General features: G+C 37.4%; 1 protein-coding gene and 1 pseudogene across 1 annotated transcript in view; one reads left to right on the plus strand and one right to left on the minus strand.

The window, feature by feature from the left end:
* LOC127876533 (protocadherin gamma-B4-like) overlaps nucleotides 1-27,041 on the minus strand; it is a 194,205-nt gene that overhangs the window by 81,486 nt on the left and 85,678 nt on the right. The window lies entirely within an intron of this gene.
* Nucleotides 14,428-26,786, plus strand: LOC127878799 (uncharacterized; annotated as a pseudogene).

Consider the following 27,041-nt stretch of genomic DNA (forward strand, 5'->3'; position numbering starts at 1 on the left):
TTATAAAGAAATATCAAGGCCTTAGAGGACAGTGGTTTCATGGGGCACTGTTTACATTTAATTCTAACAACCAATTGTCAAGTGAATTTAAATTTAGATGGAATGCAACTCGATACAAAGCAATGTTTTATTGTGTTATATATAGGCAGTCATATAAAACACGTGCTTATCTGAGACTTGCGAAAACCATGAAAAAATGAAAGTGAATTTTCGTTAACAATTACACTGTGTTTCCATGCAACCAAATCGTCTGGATTACTTATTTAATCTCTCTTCGCCTGTGCCAAAACAATAGCACAAAAGCCAGATTTATGCGAATTTGCTGGAAATTTATTTATCCTGGGGATGAGACTGACCGATGGAAAAACCTCAGAAGCATCCTTGAAACAGACAAAGACAGTGTTGTGGAAAAAATACTGATTGCATGGTAAGCTAAAAACGTGGTATCTACGTCTCTGCTTTTGATGGATTATTTGTTCTGCAATGCAATTACACAAGTATTGATAGTATAACGAGTTCCTTGCATGGTTAAAAAACAAGCTTTTGTGCCTCTAGATATTCGTACCACACTTTCGTGATTTTTTTTTTTAAGAACACTCCATCACGTGACTAACGAATCCTAAAATATTTGGTAATATTGAAAAAATCATGCATTATAATATTTTATTTATGATTTATTCTTTCAGAATATGTTTCAGTAATATTGAAAGAAAAATCAAGAAATACACAAATTTTAATTATGAATAAATAATTTTTTTCTATAGACTATTTATATTTTATGAAATATACTTGTATGCATGTGTGTTTATTGTGTATAATATTATTATTATGTAATCAGTTGTCATTAAATGATATATTATTATCCAGTGTAGTAAATTATCTCAATTGAAAATCAATGTTGTTGTTTCTTCAATTTAATATTTGATCAAATTGACGTTCTCTCTGTAAAATAAGACAACCCTTCTTTTCTTGAGCCATTTGGAAAGGCGTGCTGGCCCAACTGTTGAAAGTTTAACTGTTAAGCACAGTGTGAGAACAAAAAGCCTGACACCCTTGCAAGGTCACGGTCATCAGCTGCCACCTGATCTGGGCCTGTCTTTTTTGTTCAAGAAGGAAGTGACGTCACTCCTGGTTAAGTGTCAGGAATAGGAGAGGTCAAATCAGACAGTATGCAAACTACTGAACATTCGCGGCCATAAGTCGACCTGAAAACGATCCCAAAATTGACCTTAAAAGTCAACTCGACTTATGGGTGTGGTACTTAAAAAATAAAAATCCATATTTCTGGACTGTTTTTTTTTTTAAGTATAAAATCTCCGGAGCCGAGGAATTTTATGACTGTTGACGGTAAAGCCGACTCGTCTTTTACTTAAATCCGTTAATAACAAAATACTCATGTTTCCATTTGTTTTTAATTCATTAATCTTAATAATAAGTCCAAATAATAACATATATAAATAACTTGGTAAATATTAAACATTTGTGACATATGGTAAAATGGCGAAAATCATACATAGCAATTAGTTGCATTGATACATCGTCCGGGCCCGTATTCACCAACAATTCTTTAGCAATTCTTAGACTTGAAAATAAAGAAAATTCTTAAGTCTAAGAAAAAATTCTTAAGTCTTATTCACGAACTCATTTTGCTAAAGAAAATTCTTAAGAATAAAGAATTTTCTTTAAAATTCTAAGAATGCTTCGGGGCATTCTTAGAATAATTCTTTAAGCTTCCAAGATGGCCGTTCGCGTTATGCGTTACGCCAATATCTTGTTTGAAAACGTCGAAAATGTCCCGCGTAGAAGATTGTTTGACAGAGAAAATCCTCTAGACGGTTTGTCGGAAATGGAGGTTTATAGGAGATACCGATTTATTCCGGCAACTATACTGACCTTATTAAATTTGGTCGCCGATTCTCTGGACTTTGGAACGCTGAGGAATTCTCCTCTCCTTAGTAAAGAACGCTAAAAATAGCGTTGGTGAATACCGATAAAGAATCGACCTAAGAACGTTCTTAGAAAAGTAAAGAATAAAGAATTTTCTTTATTCTTTATTCTCAAGTAAAGAATTGTTGGTGAATACGGGCCCCGGGCCCCGTTGTCTACTAAGAACAATACCGGTAGATAAATCAAGCCGCTGACACTTGTACCCATTTAAATTTAATCCGTGTAAATGCAAACTGTCAACAGGTGCAGGTGTCTTTATGCCACCAATTATCGCTTATCGGTCTTTTTGCTAAGATCAAAGTGTAAAGTGTAGTGTTGGCATCCTTTTGATCATTTGTCTTTATTGCGTCACACCTAAAATAGTTATTCGCTAATAATATGCACAGCGGTTCTGTTACAAACTACTTCTGACCAATCAAAAATAAAAAAAATCGTTATTTTTCAACTTCACATGGTATATTTTTTGATTGGATGAAGGTGTGGTTTCGTTGACTTATTCACAACTGTCTCAGAATTAACACATAATCATTTCGTAAATAAATAGATCTTATCGGAGTGAAGTTTTTATTCATTGTTTGATTATAATAAAATTACGCAATCAACCCCAATTATTAAAAACTTTGATTGGACATATTAAATACACAATCTACTTTGGATTATCAAGATGCCAAAACTGAAGGGTGTTGCTTACGATAATGCCTTCAAGATTCGGGTGATAGAATAAGCTGAAACATCAAATAACTGTGCTGCTGAACGTGAGTTAAGGGTCAGTGAAAAACTTGTACGTGACTGGCATAAGTCGAAGGATGGAACTATAGATGGACACAAGGGTCAGAAACGTCGGGTCGTTTGTTTAAGCCCATATAATGAATTAGAGACTGATCTTCTCAAATGGTTATTGGAGTTGCGGGAAGGTGGCTTTGTGGTTACAAGAAATGCCATAAGGATTAAGGCGCTACACTTGGCAACGGATGCCAAATATTTCATCGAGAATGGCGTTTTTAAGGCATCGGCGGGTTGGTGCTTGCGTTTCATGAACAGGAATGGACCGACTCTTCGTTAACAAACCCACATCGCCCAGAAACTGCCGTCGGGCGTTGAAAAATATGTGACATCCTTTCATCAATTTGTGATACGTGAACGAAAGGAGTTTGAGTTTGAACTCTCACAAATTGGAAATATGGACGCAATGCCCATGTTTTTTTACTTACCAGGGAATGCAACTGTGAACAGGGTTGGTGAAAAGACAGTGTCAATCATTATATCGGGCAACGAGAAATCAAATTTCACCATCATTCTTTCGTGTTTGGCTGACAGTACTGAGTTAAAACCGGCAGTAGTAAAAGGAAAACGATGCCAAAGGAAAAATTTCCATCTGCTTTATGTGTTTACGTGCAGCCTAAGGGCTGGGTCGATGAGACCATCTTGGATAAGTGGTTGAATGATGTGTGGTTTTTCTCGGCCTGGAGGCCTTATTAATAAGAGATCGTTACTTGTGTGGGACATGTTTCAGGCTCATCTCACAGAGAAAGTAAAAGAACGTCTAAGGGAAAAGGGCACACGACAGGCTGTGATTCCCGGAGGGTGTACCTCACTGTTGCAACCATTGGATGTGTCATTAAATAAACCGTTTAAGTGTAAGGTGCGTGCCAGCTGGAATGAATGGATGGTAAACGGCCCCCGTGAAATCACCAAGGATGGGAATTTGAAACGGCCAAGTTTTGTCACTGTATGTGAATGGATTGTTAAAGCTTGGAATGAGATTCCATCTGACATGGTGATGAGGGCATTCCTCAAATGTGTGGAATATCCAACCCTATGGACGGTAGTGAGGATGACGCTCTGTGTGATGAATTTACGTCATCATCTTGTACACGTGTCGATGAAGAAAATGTGGAGTCTGATGACTCATATGTGTATGACAGTGCCTTGACTGATGAGCAAGTTAAGAAACTGTTCAACAGTGATGATGAAAGTGACTTTGAGGGATTTTAAGTGAACTGTGAAAAGTGATTTTTAAGGAACTGTTCAACAGTGATGATGAGTGACTTTAATGGATTTTAAGGGAACTGTGAAAAGTAAGCGATTATGTAATGTACCGATAGTTTCATTTTGATTTGTGTAATAAATATGTTCGAAATAATGAATGATATATTATTATGATTTTTAACAATAAAATATATTTTTCATAATAATAAATAATAAAAATGTTAAATGTTTTGTTTTATATTCTTATTATTAGTATCCAAAAAATGTCAATTGTCCGTACAAAAGCACTCGGAACCATGACTAAAACGTCACTTAAACGTGTCCAAGATATTGAGAAAACTTACCCCCCAACTTAGGTCAGAGTCAAGGCAAAAAACTAAGTTTTTCTAGCCCCATAATACCCCTCGACTTATGGCCGAGATAGACTTATGACCGCGAATGTACGGTACCTTGTCTTAGTACACTTCAATTGATTCCTTGGTTATATTACTTATTTTGAATTTTTTACTGAAGACTGCTTAAAACTTAAAATATTTTATGGGTACCTTAGATTTCTTGTTTACTAAAAACAGAAAAAAAACAAGTAATTTGTAATGCTTTTAATGTTCAGTGTGGCTGGGCCATCAGGTGTGAGCTTAAAGAAACAAAGTACCACTGTTCAAAACAAACCAACCAAGGTCAAAAGAGTCGAAAAGTAAGACATTTGTTTTGTAAATTAAGTAAAGCATCTAGTGAAAATTATTGTTATTTCTAAGCAATTCTACAGAGAGATTTTCATGGAACTATCAAACAAACAAGAGCTGTCTCCATAAGATGACATATGCCCCCGATAAATGCTTTGATAGAAGTTATAAGCATTTTTCAAAACCTAAACGCATTTTTCAAAACGCGGACCCTAAGTTCAAGGTCAGGGTCAAAATGTGTGATGGTATGGAAAGGCCTTGTCCATATACACATGCATACCAAATATGAATGTTACATCTTAAGCGACATAGAAGTTATGAGCATTTTTCTAAACCTAAAGTGTGACGGACTGTCGGACAGTGCAATCACTATATGCTCTCCTTCGGGGGGCATAAAAAATTGTATACATTATATTGACAAATGTGAATTAACATATTACACTTTTGTTTTTTTCTTCTGAAAATTATTTTTGTCATTTCTGTATGTGTAAAGTAACTGCCCGTTTGTACTTGTTTATACAAACTTGTGAAATTATTAATGTTTTACTTTATACTTTTATGTATTTATTTGTCATACAAAAATAGTAATGATAACAGATATTTATTTACAATAAAACATGACCAAGTTGTTTCATACTGTACCTTTGTAGTCAGTCAGATGATGATGTAGTTGACGAGGCTGGTGTTGTCGACACAGTATTCAATTCAACATTGACTATGATGATGATTTGGGGATGATTTTCAACTAGTCAGTTTCGAAAAACCTCTAAAAGATGAGAACATGACTGAGGACAAGTATTTTGTCATCATACACTGCCTTGACAAGCTTCTAGATATGCTGCCGTTCAAGCATTGTTCGAAGTGAGGGAAGATTGTTACTCATAAAACAAAGGCTGTTTTAAGCGTGTACTGTCATTTCAATTTGGGTAAGAAACTCGTCAGCAAATTGAATAGTGAATCTATAATATCTTAGAAGAATTTTTGTTTGTATTTTCCATGTAAAGAGTTTAGTACGTAATTTGCAAGGCCGTGTCGAAATTAATACAAAATAAAACATAAGTTAACCCCATGTGTATAAATTCCTGATTGCTGGCAAAAAAGTTCCCATTAAAATTTGTAACAGTTATAATTGCATAAATATAGATTACTATGACCATTATTAAAAAGAGCACCACCTTTGTAAAGGTGAAGGGACCTATCTCAATTTTAATCACAAAGGGAGTGGAGAGGGGTGTGGTCATTTATTACATTATCTTCCAAAAAATGCAAAAATAAATATTTATTTTTTTTGTTGGGGGGGGGGGATTTTTGGACGGTATTTCAAAAATAAAATAATAAAAATAAATATTTGTGTTTTTTAACCAAGTTTAAATTAATATAAACAAGGGCTGTTTGTAAAACATGCATGCCTCCCTATATGGGCTATAAGTTGTAGTAGCAGCCATTGTGTGAATACATTTTTTGTCACTGTGAACGGTGGTGGTGGTGGTGGTGGTGGTGGTGGTGGTGGTGTAGTAGTAGTAGTAGTAGTAGTAGTAGTAGTAGTAGTAGTAGTAGTGGTAGTAGTAGTAATAGTAGTAGTAGTAGTAGTAGTAGTAGTAGTAGTAGTAGTAGTAGTAGTAGTAGTAGTAGAAGTAGTAGTAGTAGTAGTAGTAGTAGTGAAGTAGTAGTAGTTGTAGTAGTAGTAGTAGTAGTAGTAGTAGTAGTAGTAGTAGTAGTAGTAGTAGTAGTAGTAGTAGCAGTAGCAGCAGCAGTAGCAGCATTACCATACCAATACTTAAGAATGATCAAATGGGAAAAGGTAACCTAGCACTGGCAGTAAATATGGGGCTCATTTACAGGTCAGATTTGGAATCTCTGCTGTAAAATGAGATTTTGAATGAATTAAAGGGAGGCAAATCTGTAATAAAAAGAACATGCATAAACCGTAGTTGTTTCCCTTGTTTGAACCATGCTAAATCCTTAAAATGCCTATTTCCAGTAACTGTGACCTTCACCTGTGACCTTGACCTTTGACCTAGTGACCTCAAAATCAATAGGGGTCATCTGCGAGTCATGATCAATCTACCCATGAAGTTTCATGATCCTAGGCGTATGCATTCTTGAGTCATCATCCGGAAACCATTTTACCATTTCGGGTCACCGTGACCTTGACCTTTGACCTAGTGACCTCAAAATCAATAGGGGTCATCTGCAAGTCATGATCAATCTACCCATGAAGTTTCATGATCCTAGGCGTATGCGTTCTTGAGTTATCATTCAAAAACCATTTTACTATTTCTGGTCACCGTGACCTTGACCTTTGACCTAGTGACCTCAAAATCAATAGGGGTCATCTGCGAGTCATGATCAATGTACCTATGAAGTTTCATGATCCTAGGCCCAAGCGTTCTTGAGTTATCGTCTGACAACCACCTGGTGGACGGACCGACCGACAGACCGACCGACATGAGCAAAGCAATATACCCCCTCTTCTTGGAAGGGGGGCATAAAAAAAATTGAGGGGGGGAAGGTATAGTGTGAAGGTGTGGAGGTCATTTATTAGATGATCTTAAAAAAAAATAATAAACAAAAAAAATGGGGGGGGGATTTGAAGAGGGGGGGGGGGGGGGGGGGCGTGGGGGATGGTTTGGCTGGAGTCTATTGTGGTATGTCAGGTAAGAGTTGTTTTGTCAAAGTATCAATCAAATCTAATCATAAATAAAGAAGTTATGGCAATTTGGGCAAAAAGTATTAATTTGACCTTGAGAGTCAAGGTCATTCAAAGGTCAAGGTAAAATTCAACTTGCCAGGTACAGTACCCTCATGATAGCATGAAAGTATTTAAAGTTTGAAAGCAATAGCCTTGATACTTTAGAAGTAAAGTGGATCTAAACACAAAATTTAACCATATATTTAAAGTTACCAAGTCAAAAAAGGGCCATGGTTCCGTAAAAATTACAACTAGAATTATGCCACTTGTCCTTTACTGTCACCTTATGATAGTTTGCGAGTGTTCAAAGTATAAAAGCAATATCTATGATACTTTAGGGGTAAAGTAGACCAAAACACAAAACTTAACCAAATTTTCAATGTTCTAAGTATAAAGGGCCCATAGTTCCCTCAAAATGCCAGTCAGAGTTACATAACTTTGCCTGCACAGTCCCCTTATGATAGTTAGTAAGTGTTGCAAGTATGAAAGCAATAGCTTTGATACTTTATGAATAAAGTGGACCTAAACACAAAACATTGTGTTTTTTTTCTATCAATAGACTCGTGAAGACAGGCATGTTGTAAACAGAAGGCAGAGCTCTGCAGTTCTTCCAAATGGAATATTCTGCAATAACTTTCAAGCCTTTGCCTCCATTCTGCTGTCTGGAAACAACTATGGAAAGATTTGCTGGTTTGTCAAGTTCCTTGGACTGAAATTTCCAAGTCAAACTTAATTCCACAGGGTGCAGAACAAATATGTGGTTCCAGTAGAGCATCGAGGTTACTGCTGTGGTCGAGGGTATGGAAACGGCGGTATCACCTGAAGAATCGCGTACATCATCTGTGGACAGCAACATGAACGTATTTGCAGTCACAACCGCATCCTCGACTAGGATAAGAGCGGGAACTTTTCCTTATTTGCAGACCTCATCAGATGTTTTTCGCATATCCTATCCATGGATGCATCTATGTGATCACTGGCTGCAGAACAGGATCGATTTTTAACAGAGGGAGGCCGATCGGCGTGAGATCGAAGATAACAGGGCCAGGATGAGGTAAATGATGACCATGATTGAAACGCTGGTATAAAAGCACAACCACCATGTCTAGCGTTGTTGCAGCAGAGCACACACTCAGTCCCGAGGAACTGCGGAGTCTGCATCAGGCATCATCGGGCCGGGTAATTTCGCTGCTCATCTCATCAGTCAGCTGTACCCGGAACTCTTCAGGGTGTCTTAACTGAAGCACCAGTATAATTGCCATGGCAGGGGCAACGGCCACAAGAAGCCGCAAGCCCCCCCCCCCAGAGAAAGGATGCGATATTGCACTACGTCGGTGTGTTTTACCCGGAAGCCCTCGAGGAAACTGTGTGGCATGACAGTGTGACACCAAAAGTGAATGAACTTCTTCGCCGCCAGGGTAGACAGGAGCGTAAAATGAGAAAAGATGCGGACACATCTGGAACCACTGACGGTTACATAGAGGATCTCCACAACATGCTGCTGGCAATAAACCAAACATGCGACACTACTGCCTTTATGTCTCTTCTCAACATGTGAAATCATCATCTACATTTGAAAGAAAGTCAATGATGAGCATGTAAATACTGTTAATACAATTATGAAATAAATGTATACGTAATCAGATTTTGCAATGTGATTGTTTTTTGTTGTCTTAGTTATTTATTACAAAGTTTCATATAAAAAAAATGTGAACCACTACATCTGTATTAGATATATTATATATATATATATATATATTCATCAGTATAAATTGAAATTCGAATAAATGAAATTTGGAAGAAAGTCAAAGATATACATGTAAAATATCATGTAAAATATCATGTAAATGCTGTAAAAACAATTATGGAATAAATATGTTTGAAACCAGATTTTGAATGTGATTGTTGTCTATTGTCTTACTTTATCTTACAAAGGTTCATATTTAAAACAAGAGATGTGTTTGTCAGAAACGCAATGCCCCCTACTGCGCCGCTTTGATACATGTTTTTTACCTTTGACCTTGAAGGATGACCTTGACATTGAGCTTTCACCACTCAAAATGTGCAGCTCCATGATATACACATGCATGCCAAATATCAAGTTGCTATGTGAAGGGACATAGAAGTTATGAGCATTTTCCGAAACCCAAACGCGAACCTAAACGCAAAGTGTGACCGAAGGACAGACAGACAGACAGACAGACAGATGGAGGGACCGTCCAATCACTATATGCCCTCCTTGAAATTTGAATAAATAACGACTTTATTTTGTTGCTGTTACGTACATACCTGTACGTATGTTATGTATTAAGTACTGCAATGTTATTGGCTAAGGCGAAGATGTAGGAAAAACAACTAAGAGTCAAAACAAACAATTAAATCAAACATGAACTAAAATAATGAGTTGTATTCAAATTTTCATAACCTAACTAATACATGTAGATTTATTACCGAAATCATCAATTTATTTAATTTTACTCACTTGAAAACAAATTATGAAAACTTTAAGGGCTATAAAATAAGAAAATCATGATTCGCCGAACACTGGGGTCAGTAGCGTGTCCATCCCCCGCGAAATGTCACTCATCGGGAAAAGTGAACACTGCGGACAGGCTTTTTGTTAAAGTACACGATGTCTGTACTGTAAACCTCTACTGATAAGATCTGAGGGCCAGTGTAGCAGAGAAACACAATGCCTTGAGCATTATTGTGTCAGGTAATTGTTATATTAGTCTCATTTTTACATGTGCAGTTGACAGTGACAGTGTTGTATTGAAAGTTAAAGTTTAGACAAGACAAACCTCACCAGAAAGCTTAAACTCATTAGAAAAATCCTGAAAAATGGTTGTTAAAGCCAAGGCACTTTCATTATTTATGTTAGAGCAAGATATGCAAGAATAACAAATCTAACAATATTGGAACTAGAATATCAATGCTTACTAAACCGACAAATGCTGCTTCTTCAAGCCTTCACAAAAAGGAACAACTAACAAACAAACAAGGATAGGGAAATTAGGTTTTAATGCCCCTACCCTTGCAAACGTAAAACTGTTGATAATGAATGCAAATGGTAAAGATCACAAAGATGGTACTCCAACGATGTGACCAAAACATGCGATCTCTATTTTTTAGGTATCCAAACAAAAACCCTTCTAGACAAAAACACTTCCGTCATTTTCATAGGGGGCGGACAAAAACCTTCCCATGAAAAAACGGAGCCGTACAAAAACCCTCCCATGAAAAAACGGCAGCGGACAATAGCCCTCCAGTCAAAAAACAATAACAGATGAAATAGTAGTTAATTTTAATAAGTCTAATCACAGAATCAATTAAAGATGGCATCAACAGCATATTAGACTACTTTGACGCCAACTACATGAACGGGGCATTCAGGATCATAATGAAGGATGGTCGCCTCTGCTTCGGGCGCATGCCCCGCGCTTTCCGCCCGAGGTATGGAGCGTTTATGAGGCTGCAAAACATGGTGAAGCACAGACGAATAACGCATGTGAAAGCTGGAAAAACAGTTTCATGCATCTAGTTGGCCACGCAAATCCCTCATTGTGGAATGTCATCTCATGCCTGCATAAGGACAGCGCAATCACCGCAGCTGAGGAGTACCGGTACAAGCAAGGGGAGCTGGTAGCTGCAATGAAAGCATGTCCGGAAGGGGACCCTTCTTAATCAGAAGAAGATGAAACGCCTATGCGAGGAGGTGGTGTCGGGAAGCAAGACGGTTCAGGACTTCTTGGCTGCTGTAGGGCACTGCATTTGTGCATGTTTAGGAGTGTATGTGAACTGACTGTGTAAGATCATTGTCAGTGTTGTTTGTATTAATCTAAAGTGTCTACTATGTTGGTTTGTTTATCAATTAATTATATTTATTGCTCATCTTTTTTATGTAACATTATACTGTCTATACAATTTCATGTTCAGGAGTGCTCTGTGAACTGACTGTGTAAGATCATTGCCAGTGTTGCTTGTATTGACCTAAAGAGTGTCCACTATGTTGATTTTTTTTCGAAATAAAGAATGTCTGGTGAAGCTTGTGTCCGCCTCTATTACTTTTTCACGGGAGGGCATTCAGTACCATTAAAAGTGCCACTTTGGCACTCGGGTTTGACCTGTTCGGCACGGGTATATTATCACATATTTTACTGGTGTTAAATCATTTGCAAAGTATCTACACAAACCGCGTTTGCAACTTAAAGTAGGTGGGATGAATTTTCCTCAGTTGGCCAGATCAAAGTTTAATAGCAATTAATTAAAATTAATTGATCCATAAAAGAGTTTGGTACAATTAGATATTTGCACTAATAAATTGGCGATTAAAAATTGTATACAAGGCAAAAAAAAGCATTTCATATCATTCTCACAATGTCAGATGATACTTGTTTTGGTTGTAATTCGTGTGCGACAAGAAGCATTGCAATGTGATTCGTGCTCACGTTGGAAACACAGAACTTGCGAGACTGGCAAGTTTTAAATCATTGTTGACCGTTAAATAAATAATTGATATTAGATTTTAGTAAATAGCAAAACAGAAAAGCAACAATTTAATGGCCAAACTATTTCTAATTTTGAGTAAAATATATTTGTTAGTGAAATTAGTTTAAATTACGTGTTTCTATAATAACGATCAACGTAATTTTGCCGACATGTTTAAATTTTATAATCAAGACAATTTTTGTGTGTTTCTGATTTTACTTAAATTTATTTTTCCAAAATATATATATATTTTGAATATATTTATTCAAAATTAAAAATTTTGAAATGTCGGTATCTAAAATCATTTAATTTGCATATCTACATAATTTACCAAGGTATTCTTAAACAAACTTTTTTTTTTAATTACATAATTATGTCATTTTCAATCATAACAAAATTGTCATTAGAGTTACCATATCCTGAGAATAGAACTGCGAAGAAGAAATAATCATGAAATTGTCAGTCTTTGACATTTTCTTTGAAATTGTCACAATCTTGAAAATTGTCCATATCCTTTGGAATTGTCCAAAGTCTTAGTCGAACGATGGGGAAAATGCGACAGGCCTACACAGCTAGAGAAAATCTTGCCGTCATCCAGTATGCGGAGGAAGATGGCAACCGAGCTGCTGGCCGACAGTTTAATGTCAAGGAGTCATCCATCCGGGAATGGCGGAAAAAGAAGAATGGCCTCATGAAAATGCCGAAGACAAAGCAGGGTTCTGCGGCACACTACCAAGAACTTGACCAGCAGATCATTGCCTGGGTTGCCAAACGTCGTGAGGGTGGTGTCGCCGTTTAAACGATCGAGCTGAGGATTGAAGCACGTCTCCTCGCAGCATTGTCACCCAATATGCAGAGGTTTAAGGGTTCCGCCGACTGGTCATATGCCTTCCTAGGAAGACATCAGCTGTCAATTAGGAGACGTACACACAACGCTCAGAAGCTCTCATCCGACTTCGAAACCCAGCTGGTCGGTAGTTCCAGCGCTTCATCATTCGGCATCACCAGCAATGGAACTACGATCTGTCTCAGATTGGGAACGCTGATCAGACATCCCTCACCTTCGATCTTCCATACAGCACAACAATCGCCTCCAAGGGTAGCAAGTTAGTCTCGATCAACACCACAGAGAACGAGAAGAACCATTTCACTGTCATGCTTGCATGCACAGCTGATGGCGGTAAACTTCCTCCCTATGTGGTGTTTAAGAGGAAGTCCCTACCCAAGGGAAAATGGCCATCTGGGATCCTTGTCCATTGCCAGGATAAAGGGTGGATGGATGGCAGCCTGCCGAATGACTGGGTGAAGCAAGACTCGGAGGCTTTTCAAAACGAATCATGTAAGTGCTGGATGCCGTCCGGTGCCACTGATCCCCAGCACCAAAAGCACATCTAAAACACGACTTTTGGACAACGTTGGCAATCATCTTAGGCCCTGGATGTATCAGTCAACAAGCCAATGAAATCTCTTCTCCAACGACGATGGAACGCCTGGTACTGCGAGAGAAGCCACACATACACTCCAACTGGAGGAATGCGGAAGCCTGAATTTGAAGAAATTTGTCAGTGGATTGTGGACGCCTGGAATGAGTTGTACCCTGACATCATCAGAAGTGCCTTCAAGAAATGTAGCATCAGCAACAACCTTGATGGATCAGAAGACGACGCATTTTGAGACGCCAGCATCAAACAGAGGTAAAAAACACCACAATCACCACCTCCACTACCACCACAACCGACGGCAATCTTCAAAACAACTGTTACTGCAACGACACACTACATGGAATGACCGATGATAAAATTGCCCGATTGTTTGACAGCGACAATGATGATGAGTAATTCGAAGGATTTGACTTTTCGGACATTGACGGACGACCCATCTAGAGATGAAATCAACAACAACAACGAAGGTCCTTTTTATAGGGATGGGAATCGTATTAGAAATCGGTATCCGAATAACCGTATCCGCTATCCGAATATATCCGATTTTCCATTTTCTTTTGTAAGTAAACTGCAAAAGGCTGTTACCATCATCACAACACTGTGAATACATTACATTAATTTACATTGTTTACAGAATAACAAACAATATAACGCATTTATATGATTTCTTTATTTCAATTATTTTATTTATAAGAACAATATCAAAGTCGCAAAATACATAATTTCTTTATTAAAAAAAAACACACACATTGTAAAGCTAAAACAAAAGCATACTATGTTATAAACATTCTACATACAGTTTATATATTCAGTTCAACTTCATTTGTAGTCGCTAAAGCCGGCCGACAAGAACACGTGCTCAATCGGAACCGATGTTGCCGGAACTGCTAAAATACTTCGGGAGTTTGAGAAATCGCGATTTGTATACTCTTTTTTAAACAGATAAATATTGACTGACCAATTGAAAAACTTTTATTTGATTTGGCAGAGATAATTTTTCAATACTTTTGCACCCGTCGATTGAAGCCAAGTAGCCAATTGGTGTCAATTATCGGGAAGTAAGGAACTTAAAAAAAGCACGGCGGCGCAAGTTTGCAATTATGCAACTCGGCCAAGGTGATCAGGAACTGGCAGGGGCACTCGCAGAGCAACAACTTATTAACAGGTTTATGTTACTCTGTCAAAGATGTCTGATATACAGATAAACGTCGAAATATTCGATGAGGAATATAGTGTGCATAACAACATGGGTAATCTCGTTTAATCAAGTATTCGGATCCTCTTTTACGAATCGGATACTTGAACAGTATTCGGATATCCGGATAATCGTTACCATCCCTACCTTTTTAGGACCGCACATATTCTTGAAAGAATATTCTGCAAATTGTCAAACACAAATATGTGTGCAATGTAACCTTTCCATATATATTGCGTAGACCCTCCAAAAGAACAACTTGAGATCAGCAATGTAAATAAAATGATTTTCAGTTAGCCTACGGAACGGATTTTTTTCCTCAATATTTTGGCTTCAAAAACGTTTTCCCGATATTTTTGCCACTCTCTTGTCACTCTGTCAAATGCTGGCGGCATAATATCATTTGCTCATTGTTTTGATTTTGGTTAATTGATGTAATGTTACCAATTTCATATTTATGCATTGTAGGATGGAATATATATAACAACCATGTGTTATAAGAATTATGCAATTAATCTCATTCGTATTCATAAAATTATTCTTAATATAAACCCCATATATACTTTATGCTATATAAACATTTAATAAACAAGATCTGGCGTCCTACCAGTGGAAACCACAGAGCTTTCATATGTTGCCCTGAGCCTGTACTGGAGAGCAGTCATTGGTGGTTCAGTGGTCGTAGAGTGTTCATTTGTTGTCCCTGATCCTGCAGTTGAGTCAGTAGTACTCGGTGATTCGATTGGAGACTTTGAAGTTGAGGAGCTAATGGTTAATGGACGGCACTTTCCTAGTTGCGAAGAGTCCGTTCAAGAAGCTCTTTAGCATCCAAGCTTTTGTCTGATGCAAAGAACACCTGAAACAGATCCCACTAGTCTTCTGCCTCAGGTCTGGGAGAAGTAGACGATTTCTACGAGGCATAAAGGTTTATATTTATATCTCATTTTTATTTCCATTTCGCATTAACTTTCAATTTTGAGATCAAAAAGGTCTTTTTCAAACAATTTATTATATAGAGTAAGAAGTGTAATCCATGTAATAAAGACACCATTTGGTATTGTTCATTGTAATCGCGGACTTATTTCCATATCATTCTATGGAATTGTTTGTTTAAACAGGTCATTAGAGTAATTGATCGGAGACTACTGAGGAAGATTGCTGTACAAACATTCGTAGTGGACTTCGATTCTGGACTATGGCAGGGATTAAAGCAGCGAATCCCTGGCTACGCCATTCAAGGATGTGCATTCCACTTGTTGCAAGCGGTTTTCCGCAAGAAACAGGAGATTGGTGGACAGTTAAATACAGTTATTTTTGTTTATAACTAAAACAGGGGTTTCGTTCATGCATTATATAAAAAGGTAAGCAGATGCAAATAAATAGTATACATGTTATTCAAACTTGATTTTAGGTATAGCTAAAACATATCTGTTGAAAATAGTTTGATGTTTAATATTATATATGAGTATATATATTTTTCAGACCACATTTAATCGGAAGGATGACATACCATTTATTACGCCAGGTCATGACTTTGCCGTTACTGCCAGCAGAGCACATTCCATCCATGTTGGATGCATTGGACGAGCGGGCCAACAATGACCATCTGGACGCTGTCATGGCACATGTTTTTAACACCTTGATAAACAGCAGGATCTTCCCGGTGGAGTGTTGGTTCATCTTCATGAAAAGTGTAAGAACGATTGTGAAGGATGGCACAACCGTCTCAACACCAGGGTGGCAACACGAGGGCCGGTGCCATTCTACTTACTTGTCTTGGAACTGTACAGTGAGGCATCTGACATATCACACCACATCAAGCTGATGTCCGAAGGAACAAGAGCACCGCCTTGCGGGTGCAGACCGCTCATCTATTTTCTTTTTAAAGGTGAAGGGACTCTCATTTTCAATCACAAAGGAGGGAGGGGTGTATAGTGTGGGGGTATGGAATTTATTACATTATCTTCCAAAAATGCGAAAAAAAAACGGGGGGGGGGGGAGGGGGGGGGGATTTTTGAGTGCGATGGTTGGACGGTATTTCAAACATAAAAATAAATTGGGGGGTGGGGGGGGGGGGGGGGGGGGGGGGGGGGGGGGGTAAAGTGTGAGGGTGTGGTGGTAATTTGTGAGATGATCTTAAAATGAAAAAAAAAATTAGGGGGGGGGGGGTGGGGGTTCGGGTGGGGGGAGGGGGGGGATTCTTGGGTGTGATGGTTGGACAGTATTTCAAACATAAAATAATAAAAATAAATATTTGTGTTTTTTAACCGTTTAAAAAAAATTGGGGGGGGTGGGGGGGTATAGTGTGAGGGTGTGGTGGTCATTTGTGAGATGATCTTAACAAGAAAAAAAAATAAAAAATTAAGGGGGAGGGGGGGGAGGGGGGGGGGGGGGGGGGCTAGGGCACAGAGTATAGTTTGGGTGGAGTCTATTGTGGTATGTCAGGTAAGAGTAGTTTTGTCAAAGTATCAATCAAATCTAAAAATAAATAAAGAAGTATTGGAAATTTTAGCAAAATTTAATAATTTGACCTTGAAAGTCAAGGTCATTCAAATGTCAAGGTAAAATTCAACTTGCCAGGTACAGTAACCTCATGATAGCATGAAAGTATTTGAAGTTTGAAAGCAATAGCCTTGATACTTAAGAAGTAAAGTGGATCGAAACACAAAATTAAACCATATATTCAAAGTTACTAAGTCAAAAAAGGGCCATAATCCCGTAAAAATGACAACCAGAGTTATGCAACTTGTCCTTTTACTGTACCCTTATGATAGTTTGCGAGTGTTCCAAGTATGAAAGCAATATCTATGATACTTTAGGGGTAAAGTGGACCAAAACACAAAACTTAACAAAATTTTCAATTTTCTAAGTATAAAAAGGGCACATAATTCTGTCAAAATGCCAGTCAGAGTTACATTACTTTGCCTGCACAGTCCCCTTATGATAGTTAATAAGTGTTGCAAGTATGAAAGCAATAGCTTTGATACTTTAGGAATAAAGTGAACCTAAACACAAAACTTAACCAAATTTTCAATTTTCTAAGTATAAAAAGGGCACATAATTCTGTCAAAATGCAAGCCAGAGTTATCTAACTTTGCCTGCCCAGTCCCCTCATGATATTAAGTAAGTGTTCCATGTTTGAATGCCATAGCATTGATACTTTCTGAGAAAAGTGGACCTAAACGCAAAACTTAACCAAAATTTTCAATTTTCTAAGTATAAAAAGGGCACATAATTCTGTCAAAATGCACGCCAGAGTTATCTAACTTTGCCTGCCCCGTCCCCTCATGATAGTTAGTAAGTGTACCAAGTTTGAATGCAATAGCATTGATACTTTCTGAGAAAAGTGGACCTAAACGTTAAACTTAACCGGACGCCGACGCCAACGCCGACGCCAAGGTGATGACAATAGCTCATAATTTTTTTTCAAAAAATAGATGAGCTAAAAATGACACCGGATCAGCAGAAAGCCACCGGTTCCATACAGGGGAAGCTGTTTTCTCTGTGGGAGAAATACATTCAGAGAGAGATCTCCGTCTAATGTCTAGTAAGGGAGTGTGCGCACGTGTACTGGCCAGCTGCTTCTGGTGGACAGTGATGATCAATGATATGTGTTTGGTCATGTCCATTTTTAATGATGTTTGCCATGTATGTTTTTTTTTGTTTTTTTTCAAAATAGAAAAAATAAAACTTGATTAAAATTTGATGAACTATATTTGTTTGGTTATGACTATTTTTATCGATGTTTGCCATTTATGTTGTTTTTTTTTAACTTTTTTAAAAAAAGGAAAATTAATCTGATTAAAATTCGGTGAATTATATTTGTTTTGCCATGTACATTTTTTTTTATCGATGTTTCCCATGCATGTTTTTTTTCAAACTAGAAAAAGTAGGTGTCGAAGGGTTAAGTGTCGATGACAATACACTACACGTTAAAATATATATATTAACAATACATTCATTATTTATTAAAAACTAAGGTACTTTTTCAAATGATTACTATGAGGTTTGCAAACCTTTTGTATTTAGATTTAACTATTATTTTCATTTCCATTTATTTTTTAATTTTAAGATTAAATAAAACTCCAGAAGGCATTGAGATGACAATAGTATGTTGAAATATATTAATTTACCAATAAATGCATTTAATTAATTACAAACTTACGTAGTTTTCTAAAAATGAACTAAGTGCCAAAGCGTCTAACTATAAGTGCCGAAATATCCAACTTCAAGTGCCGAAATAACTACCGAGTGCCGAAGTGACTAAAGTACGAAGTGACCAGGTTCAGAAGTGACTAGGATTCATGAGCATGTTGGTGATGCCATGAGAATCATACTGTCAGATCTCCAGAGAACTTATAATAACAGGATGAAGAAGGCAGTCCCAGTGAATTTTATACCAATTAGTTGGAAGTGTCTGAAAAGGGTAATGGTCAATGTGTTGAATTCCCATTATGTGAGTGGCCTTGAAACTAACTGGTGAAAAAATCACCTACTTTTACATTGTATCTGACGAAATGGCCTTGAGGGACAAACAGTGGATGGACCTTGAACTTGACAAGACAGTGGTTTGCCTAAACCTAGACTACAATGAACGATGTTTCTGTGGGCAGTTGGAGGAACCAATCACCTATTAATTAAAAGGTCAAGGAGCATTTAAAATACTGACTTTTTTGCATAAAGTGGTATGCAATTTTTTTAATCATTAAATGAATCATTTTTTCATAAATTACAATGCCAGTCTTTTCCTGGACATTGTGGGAAAAATACAATTTCTGGAGTTTAGATTTTTTTTCGTGAAAAGTCCACTGATTTGGGAAAAAATAGTTTCATATAACTCTTTATTTTAATATAATAATTTAAATAATAATAACAAAATCTTACAATTATATTGACATACTTTGTTATATGTCATTGAAATAAAATTAAAATAATCATTTGACACTTCTCTACAAAAACAAGAAACCGTCGGGGACGGGTTATGCTCCCCAAAGGTTTTTTTGTCACAATATTGCACTATATATTCAGATAAAAGGAAACGTCTTGAGGGACATAACTTTGGACAAAAAAATACGATGGATGGTTTAGCAACTTAAAAATTTCAAAGGGCCATAACTCTCTAAATAAATCATATAACCAGAACCCACTAATAACATGCACATGTCCTCAAGGTAGTTAAGCTTCCCATAAAGCTTCATTGTATTCCAGTAAGTAGTTGGGGAGAAATAGCCCGGACAAGAATTGCACTATATGTACAGTTAATAGAAAACTTCAAAGGGCCATATAACTATGTGAAAAATCATCCGACCAGAACCGGCTGATAATATGCACATCTCTTTGTAGTGAAGCTTCCCATAAAGTTTCATTGAATTCCTGTAATAAGTTGCTGAGAAATAGCTCGGACAAGAATTGCACTATATGTACAATGGAAAATTTCAAAGGGCCATAACTCTGTGAAAAATCATCCGACCAGAACCCGCTGATAGTATGCACATCTCCTCTTGGTAGTGAAGCTTCCCATAAAGTTTCATTGAATTCTGGTCATTTGTTGCTGAGAAATAGCCCGGACAAGAATTGCACTATATGTACAGTTAATGGAAAATTTAAAAGGGCCATAACTCTAAGAAAAATCATCCGACCAGAACCCGCTGATAATATGCACATCTCCTCTTGGTAGTGAAGCTTCCCATAAAGTTTCATTGAATTCTGGTCATTTGTTGCTGAGAAATAGCCCGGACAAGAATTGCACTATATGTACAGTTATTGGAAAATTTCAAAGGGCCATAACTCTGTGAAACAAGAGCACCGCCTTGCGGGTGCAGACCGCTCATCTATTTTCTTTTTAAAGGTGAAGGGACTCTCATTTTCAATCACAAAGGAGGGAGGGGTGGAGTGAAGAGGGGTGTATAGTGTGGGGTTGTGGACATTTATTACATTATCTTCCAAAAAAGCGAAAAAAAAATATAAAAAAAATGGGGGGGGTGGGGGTGGGGGGGATGGGGGGGGGGGGGGATTTTTTGGGTGCGATGGTTGGACTGTATTTCAAACATAACCGTTTAAAAAAAAAAAAATTGGGGGTGGGTGGGTATAGTGTGAGGGTGTGGTGGTAATTTTTGAGATGATTAAAAAAAAAATAAAAAATAAAAAAAAAAAAATTGGGGGTGGGGGGGGTGGGGGGGGGTGGGGGTATAGTGTGAGGGTGTGGATGTCATTTGTGAGATGATCTTAAAAAAAAAAAAAAAAAATAGGGGGGGGGAGGGGGGGGGAGGGGGGGAGGGCGCGGGGGATGGTTTGGGTGGAGTCTATTGTGGTATGTCAGGTAAGAGTAGTTTTGTCAAAGTATCAATCAAATCTAATCATAAATAAAGAAGTTATGGCAATTTTAGCAAAACTTAATAATTTGACCTTGAGAGTCAAGGTCATTCAAAGGTCAAGGTAAAATTCAACTTGCCAGGTACAGTAACCTCATGATAGCATGAAAGTATTTCAAGTTTGAAAGCAATAGCCTTGATACTTAAGAAGTAAAGTGGATCGAAACACAAAATTTAACCATATATTCAAAGTTACTAAGTCAAAAAAGGGCCATAATTCCGTAACAATGACAACCAGAGTTATGCAACTTGTCCTTTTACTGTACCCTTATGATAGTTTGTGAGTGTTCCAAGTATGAAAGCAATATCTATGATACTTTAGGGGTAAAGTGGACCAAAACACAAATCTTAACCAAATTTTCAATTTTCTAAGTATAAAGGGCCCATAATTCCGTCCAAATGCCAGTCAGAGTTACATAACTTTGCCTGCACGGTCCCCTTATGATAGTTAATAAGTGTTGCAAGTATGAAAGCAATAGCTTTGAATCTGTAGGAATAAAGTGGACCTAAACACAAAACTTAACCAAATTTTCAATTTTCTAAGTATAAAAAGGGCACATAATTCTGTCAAAATGCCAGTCAGAGTTACATTACTTTGCCTGCACAGTCCCCTTATGATAGTTAGTAAGTGTTGCAAGTATGAAAGCAATAGCATTGATACTTAAGGAATAAAATGGACCTAAACACAAAACTTAACCAAAATTTTCAATTTTCTAAGAGTAAAAAGGGCACATAATTCTGTCAAAATGCACGCCAGAGTTATCTAACTTTGCCTGACCAGTCCCCTCATGATAGTAAGTGTACCAAGTTTGAATGCAATAGCATTGATACTTTCTGAGAAAAGTGGACCTAAACGCAAAACTTAACCGGACGCCGACGCCAACACCGACGCCAAGGTGATGACAATAGCTCATAATTTTTTTTCAAAAAATAGATGAGCTAAAAATCATCCGACCAGAACCCGCTGATAATATGCACATCTCCTCTTGGAAGTGAAGCTTCCCATAAAGTTTCATTGAATTCCGGTCATCAGTTGCTGAGAAATAGCCCAGACAAGAATTGCACTATATGTACAGTTAATGGAAAATTTCAAAGGGCCATAACTCTGTGAAAAATCATCCGACCAGAACCCGCTGATAATATGCACATCTCCTCTTGGTAGTGAAGCATCCCATAAAGTTTTATTGAATTCTGATCATTAGTTTCTGAGAAATAGCCCGGACAAAAATTGTGCACAGAGGGACACACGGACAGATGGACAAACAGAGCGGCGACAATATGCTCCCCCCCCCCCCCCAATTTTTTGGGGGGAGCATAAAAATATTTAATTACCACCACCATTTGAATGCGAGTTGTACTGTTTTTTTAACATAAATGCTTGTATATAGTGTTGTATGTTATATGTATGTTCACCATCACTACAAAAAATGCATCGCCTCAAAATTTCATTTTATTTCGTGTATTTCGTTCAAAATTGATACAAATTGTCTTTTTTTCCATTTTCAAGCCACTAAATTTGGCTCTATATTCACTGATGTTTGTAATTCAGCACTTGCAAATCACAGACCTTTGGGACATTTTCAGCAACACTTGTTCTATATTACAAAAAGAACAAACTACAAGTGAACAAAGTGACAGTAACAAATCTGGATTAAATTAGAAGTAATACCCTTGTACGTTGTGACAGACCATGCCTTTCGGCAGCTAAAATTGTTGCTCGACTGAAATCTGAGCAATTTTATTATATTTTCAAACAAATTAATGAGTATGCTATAGAAAAATTAGAGCATTTAAGGACAATTTATCCTTTAACCACAGGTGGCCAATCAAATGGCAAACCTGAAATCATCGTCTGTCCATTTTAAGCCTGGTTGATCCAAGTTAAGGTAATATTCAAAACAAATGAACTCATGTGGGATACATTTCTTAATAAAGGGGACTGTGACACTGTGTTGTCATTAAACATGACAGGGAGGCTGTTTACCACAAAATAATTATCTGTGATAGCCGCAATGCTAGCAACTTATACCCATAATAAACCAGAGATTTCGATCAAAATTAAACATGATACTCGGGTGTTTGTGATGCTGCTCATTTAATTTAATCCCAGGGAGTATTCAACTGTTAACATTGTATGTTCTATTTGTTCTGCATGTGGACAAAATGATGGAAACTGACCCATTACCTTTATGAACAATTAGCAATAAATAGACAATGGTTGGTCAGATAGAAAAGAATTTGATTTTAAACAAAAGGACAATGATGACCCCTCATGCACTTCATGAAGTACAAGTACTACAACAACTGTCAAAGATTTAACCTCACAACAGTTTATACATTATGTGGGAGCATGATAAAGACTAATTTTCATCTTAATTAAGTCACAAATGAAACATTGAGAGTGTTAATACTGTTTTCCTAAAATCAGACCTGTGACTTACTCTTTGACCGCACATAACCCATAATCAAACAAAGCCTTAATGTTGTGAAGACAAAATATTCTGTCATCGAGTCCTCCATAAAGCTCCTTTAAGTGGTAACAAAGATTTTTTAAGATTTGATCTCACAACATCATTTATGACTCCAGTTGATAAAGATTCAAACTTGGCATAGATATTGTCAAGATAAACATTATGACAAAGTTACATTAAGATCAAATTACAAATGTTACCTTGAGAGCGTTAACAAGGCATTTCTAAGGAAGGACATGATAACCATGTTTTAAAACAGTCTGACTAAGTTTCATCAGAACTTTCTTTTAACCAGAGATCTCAGTGCTTGAAGTAAATTTCAAAATACAATTGTCATGCTCACACTACTCAACCGTGCATATAAAATGAAAAGAGCTATTAATACAGTAATGACCAGTAATGTTGATATAGTAGTGGATAATAAGTATTTAAAAGACAGTACTGTTTCTTTTTGGAAATGTCAAAAGTCAAGTCTTTTGTTGTTATTACTATTATTATTAATTACACATAACAAATCTAATACTGGTATACATGTTTGTCAAATGTTTAATACAGGATTAAAGTCTAAATACACCGTTCAGATGTACAGCCGCCTATACGAATGGGTTGAGGTAGCTAACATCCTTAAAAGACATGAAAAACATTCTTTGTCAGCTGTATGGTAATGAAGAAACCTATACAAACGGTTTGACAAATGCAATATTTCTTCTGATAAACATAATTCATGTTCTTGTTTTTGGGCATGCTTTATAGATATAGCAAATAAAAGTCATGTATAGTAAAGCTCGTTAGTGATGTGCCTTGTAATCTTAAGGGTTTAGTCTTTAGCGAATAATTTTCTTTACTTTTCAGATTAGATTAAAGGAAAGCATCACAATAGAACTATATCAATAGACATATAAATATCCAACTGATATGGAACGATAGTAAGGTTTTTGTTGTTTAGTACTGGTCTGTATGATTTTAAATATATTTGAATAGTATAATATATATACGATGTAGTCAATGTCTTGGTAGTTTCGTTGACAAACTTCCATTAATACTGTATGCCCAGGCCTACGTACAGTATATGAAATAACATAGTTACGTGACCGAACCTATTTACATGTACATGCAGCATTATATCGTATTACATAGTATTCTTACAAATTACACACGATCGAGATTAGTTTATCTAAAGAAAAATGATTAAATCATGGTATTTTTATCAACTATAACGAACGTTTGAGCAAAATAAGTGGTGTTTACTATTCAGCGATAAGAGAAACTAGAGCTTTGTCACAGACATGACAAATACCTCCACATGCCGCATTGACACAGAATATTTTGCATGTTGTCTTTACAAAAAACAGCCGACATGCTTAATGTTTAAAACACACTAAGTGACCCAATGACCTAGTTTTTGACCAGGCATGGCCCATGTTCCAACTTGACCTACACATCATCTAGAAAAAACTTTTGACCAAGTATGGTGACGATCGGATGAAAACAACTTGAATTAGAGAGCGGACATCATGCTGAATGTTAAAGAGAAGTCTTTCTCCCCAACGTCCAAACTTGAAGAGTCACTAAGTGACACCGTGACCTAGTTTTTGGCTCAGCATGGCCCATATTCAAACCAAGACCAAGATTGGTAAAGATATTGGATGAAAACTACTTGAATTAGAGAGCAGACAAAATGCTGAATGTTTAAAACGCACTAAATGACCCAATGACCTAGTTTTTGATCCGGCATAACCCATTTTCAAACTTGATCTAGACATCATCTAAATACAACTTCTGACCAAGTTTTCCCTGACGCCCAGAAGAGTCACTAAGTGATCCCTTGACCTAGTTTTTGGCTCAGCATGGCCCATATTCAAACCAAGACCAAGATTGGTAAAGATATTGGATGAAAACTACTTGAATTAGAGAGCAGACAACATGCTGAATGTTTAAAACGCACTAAATGACCTAGTTTTTGATCCGGCATAACCCATATTCAAACTTGATCTAGACATCATCTAGATACAACTTCTGACCAAGTTTGGTGAAGATCGGATGAAAACTACTTGAATTAGAGAGCGGACACCATGCTCAATGTTTAAAACGCACTTAGTGACCCCGTGACCTAGTTTTTGACCTGCCATGACCCATGTTCGAACTTAGCCTAGACATCATCTAGATACAAATTCTGACCAAGTTTGGTGAAGCTCTGATGAAAACTACTTTAATTAGAGAGCGGACACCATGCTCAATGTTTAAAACGCACTAAGTGACCCCGTGACCTAGTTTTTACCTGCCATGATCGATGTTCGAACTTGGCCTAGACATCATCTAGATACAATTTTTGACCAAGTTTGGTGAAGCTCAGATGAAAACTACTTCAATTAGAGAGCAGACACCATGCTCAATGTTTAAAAAGTATCTAAGTGACCCCGTGACCTAGTTTTTGACCCGGCATGACCCACATTCGAACTTGACCTATACATCATCTACTTGCAACATCTTACCAAATTTGGTGAAGATCGGATGAAAACAACTTGAATTAGAGAGCGGACACTTAATACAGACCGACAGACAGACCAGACTGACAGACCGACCAACAGACAAGCTCACTCCTATATACCCCCCTAAACTTCGTTTGTGGGGGTATAATTATCGATTCATTCTCTTTTAAAATATGCTAGTCAGCTTTGGTTTGTACCTACCACGCGTGCCAAATATCGGAAAAGCCCAGACTAGAGAGTTCGGAATAACAACTATTGGACAAGTTGGATATTGGTGCATTTTGGGTGCACAACTAGGTCACAAGGGCCAAGTAAGAGAAAACCTTATGACCACTTTAGAAATCACTGTTATGAAACTTTGTCAGGATGTTTGTTTCAATAATATGTAGGTCAAATTTGATAATGGGTCACTAGGGCAAATTTCTGGAAAACCGTGTGAAAACTCCAGCACGGACTGTTTTGATTGTACATGTATCTCTTTAATACCAAATTTTGTATTAATTTATGCCTTAGTTATACTTCGTTGCGTATCAATATTGAGCGTTCAACAGTGGTGTTTTAAAAATTGGTTTGGAATTTTCTGAACAACATGCAGAGAAAAATTGAAATCGTAATACTGGTACCCCGATATCATCTGAAATTGAAATTGTCTATCCACACAAGATTTATCATGAAATTGTCTATATACAAAAGTTTTATCTTGTTAATTGTCAAAATGGGTCGTGTACGTCAGTCATATACAGCCAAAGAAAAACTTGATGTTATCAAGTATGCAGAAGCTCATGGCAATCAAACTGCTTGCCAGGAGTTCAATGTCGGCGAGTCCTCGGTGCGGGAGTGGTGTAAGCACAAGGCCAATCTGCTGAAATTTTCAGAGCAAAGCAGGCTCAGCGAGGGTCGTCTGCGCACTACCCAGATATAGGAAAACAGCTGCCTTCCTGGGAAGAGCAGAGGCGGGACAGTGGAATCCCTGTGTCCACTGTTCAGCAATGTATGGAGGGTCGACAACGGCTGGCTAGTCAAAGCCAGTCCACAAAGGACTTCAAATGGTCAGTTCGGTGGGCCCATGGTTTTCTGAGACGCCACCACCTCTCTATCAGAAGAAAACGCATATAGCGCAGAAGCTACTGAGGGACTTCAAAGACAAGTTGCTCAAGTTTCAGCCCTTCATCATAAAACTTAGGCTGAAGTTTGAATTTGAGCTGTCACAGATTGGCAACGTTGATCAGACCCCTCTGACGTTCGATCTGCCAGCGCATACAACCATTGCGGCG

Source organism: Dreissena polymorpha, chromosome 4 (genome assembly GCF_020536995.1).
Source record: "Dreissena polymorpha isolate Duluth1 chromosome 4, UMN_Dpol_1.0, whole genome shotgun sequence".
Taxonomy (NCBI): Eukaryota; Metazoa; Mollusca; class Bivalvia; order Myida; family Dreissenidae; genus Dreissena; species Dreissena polymorpha.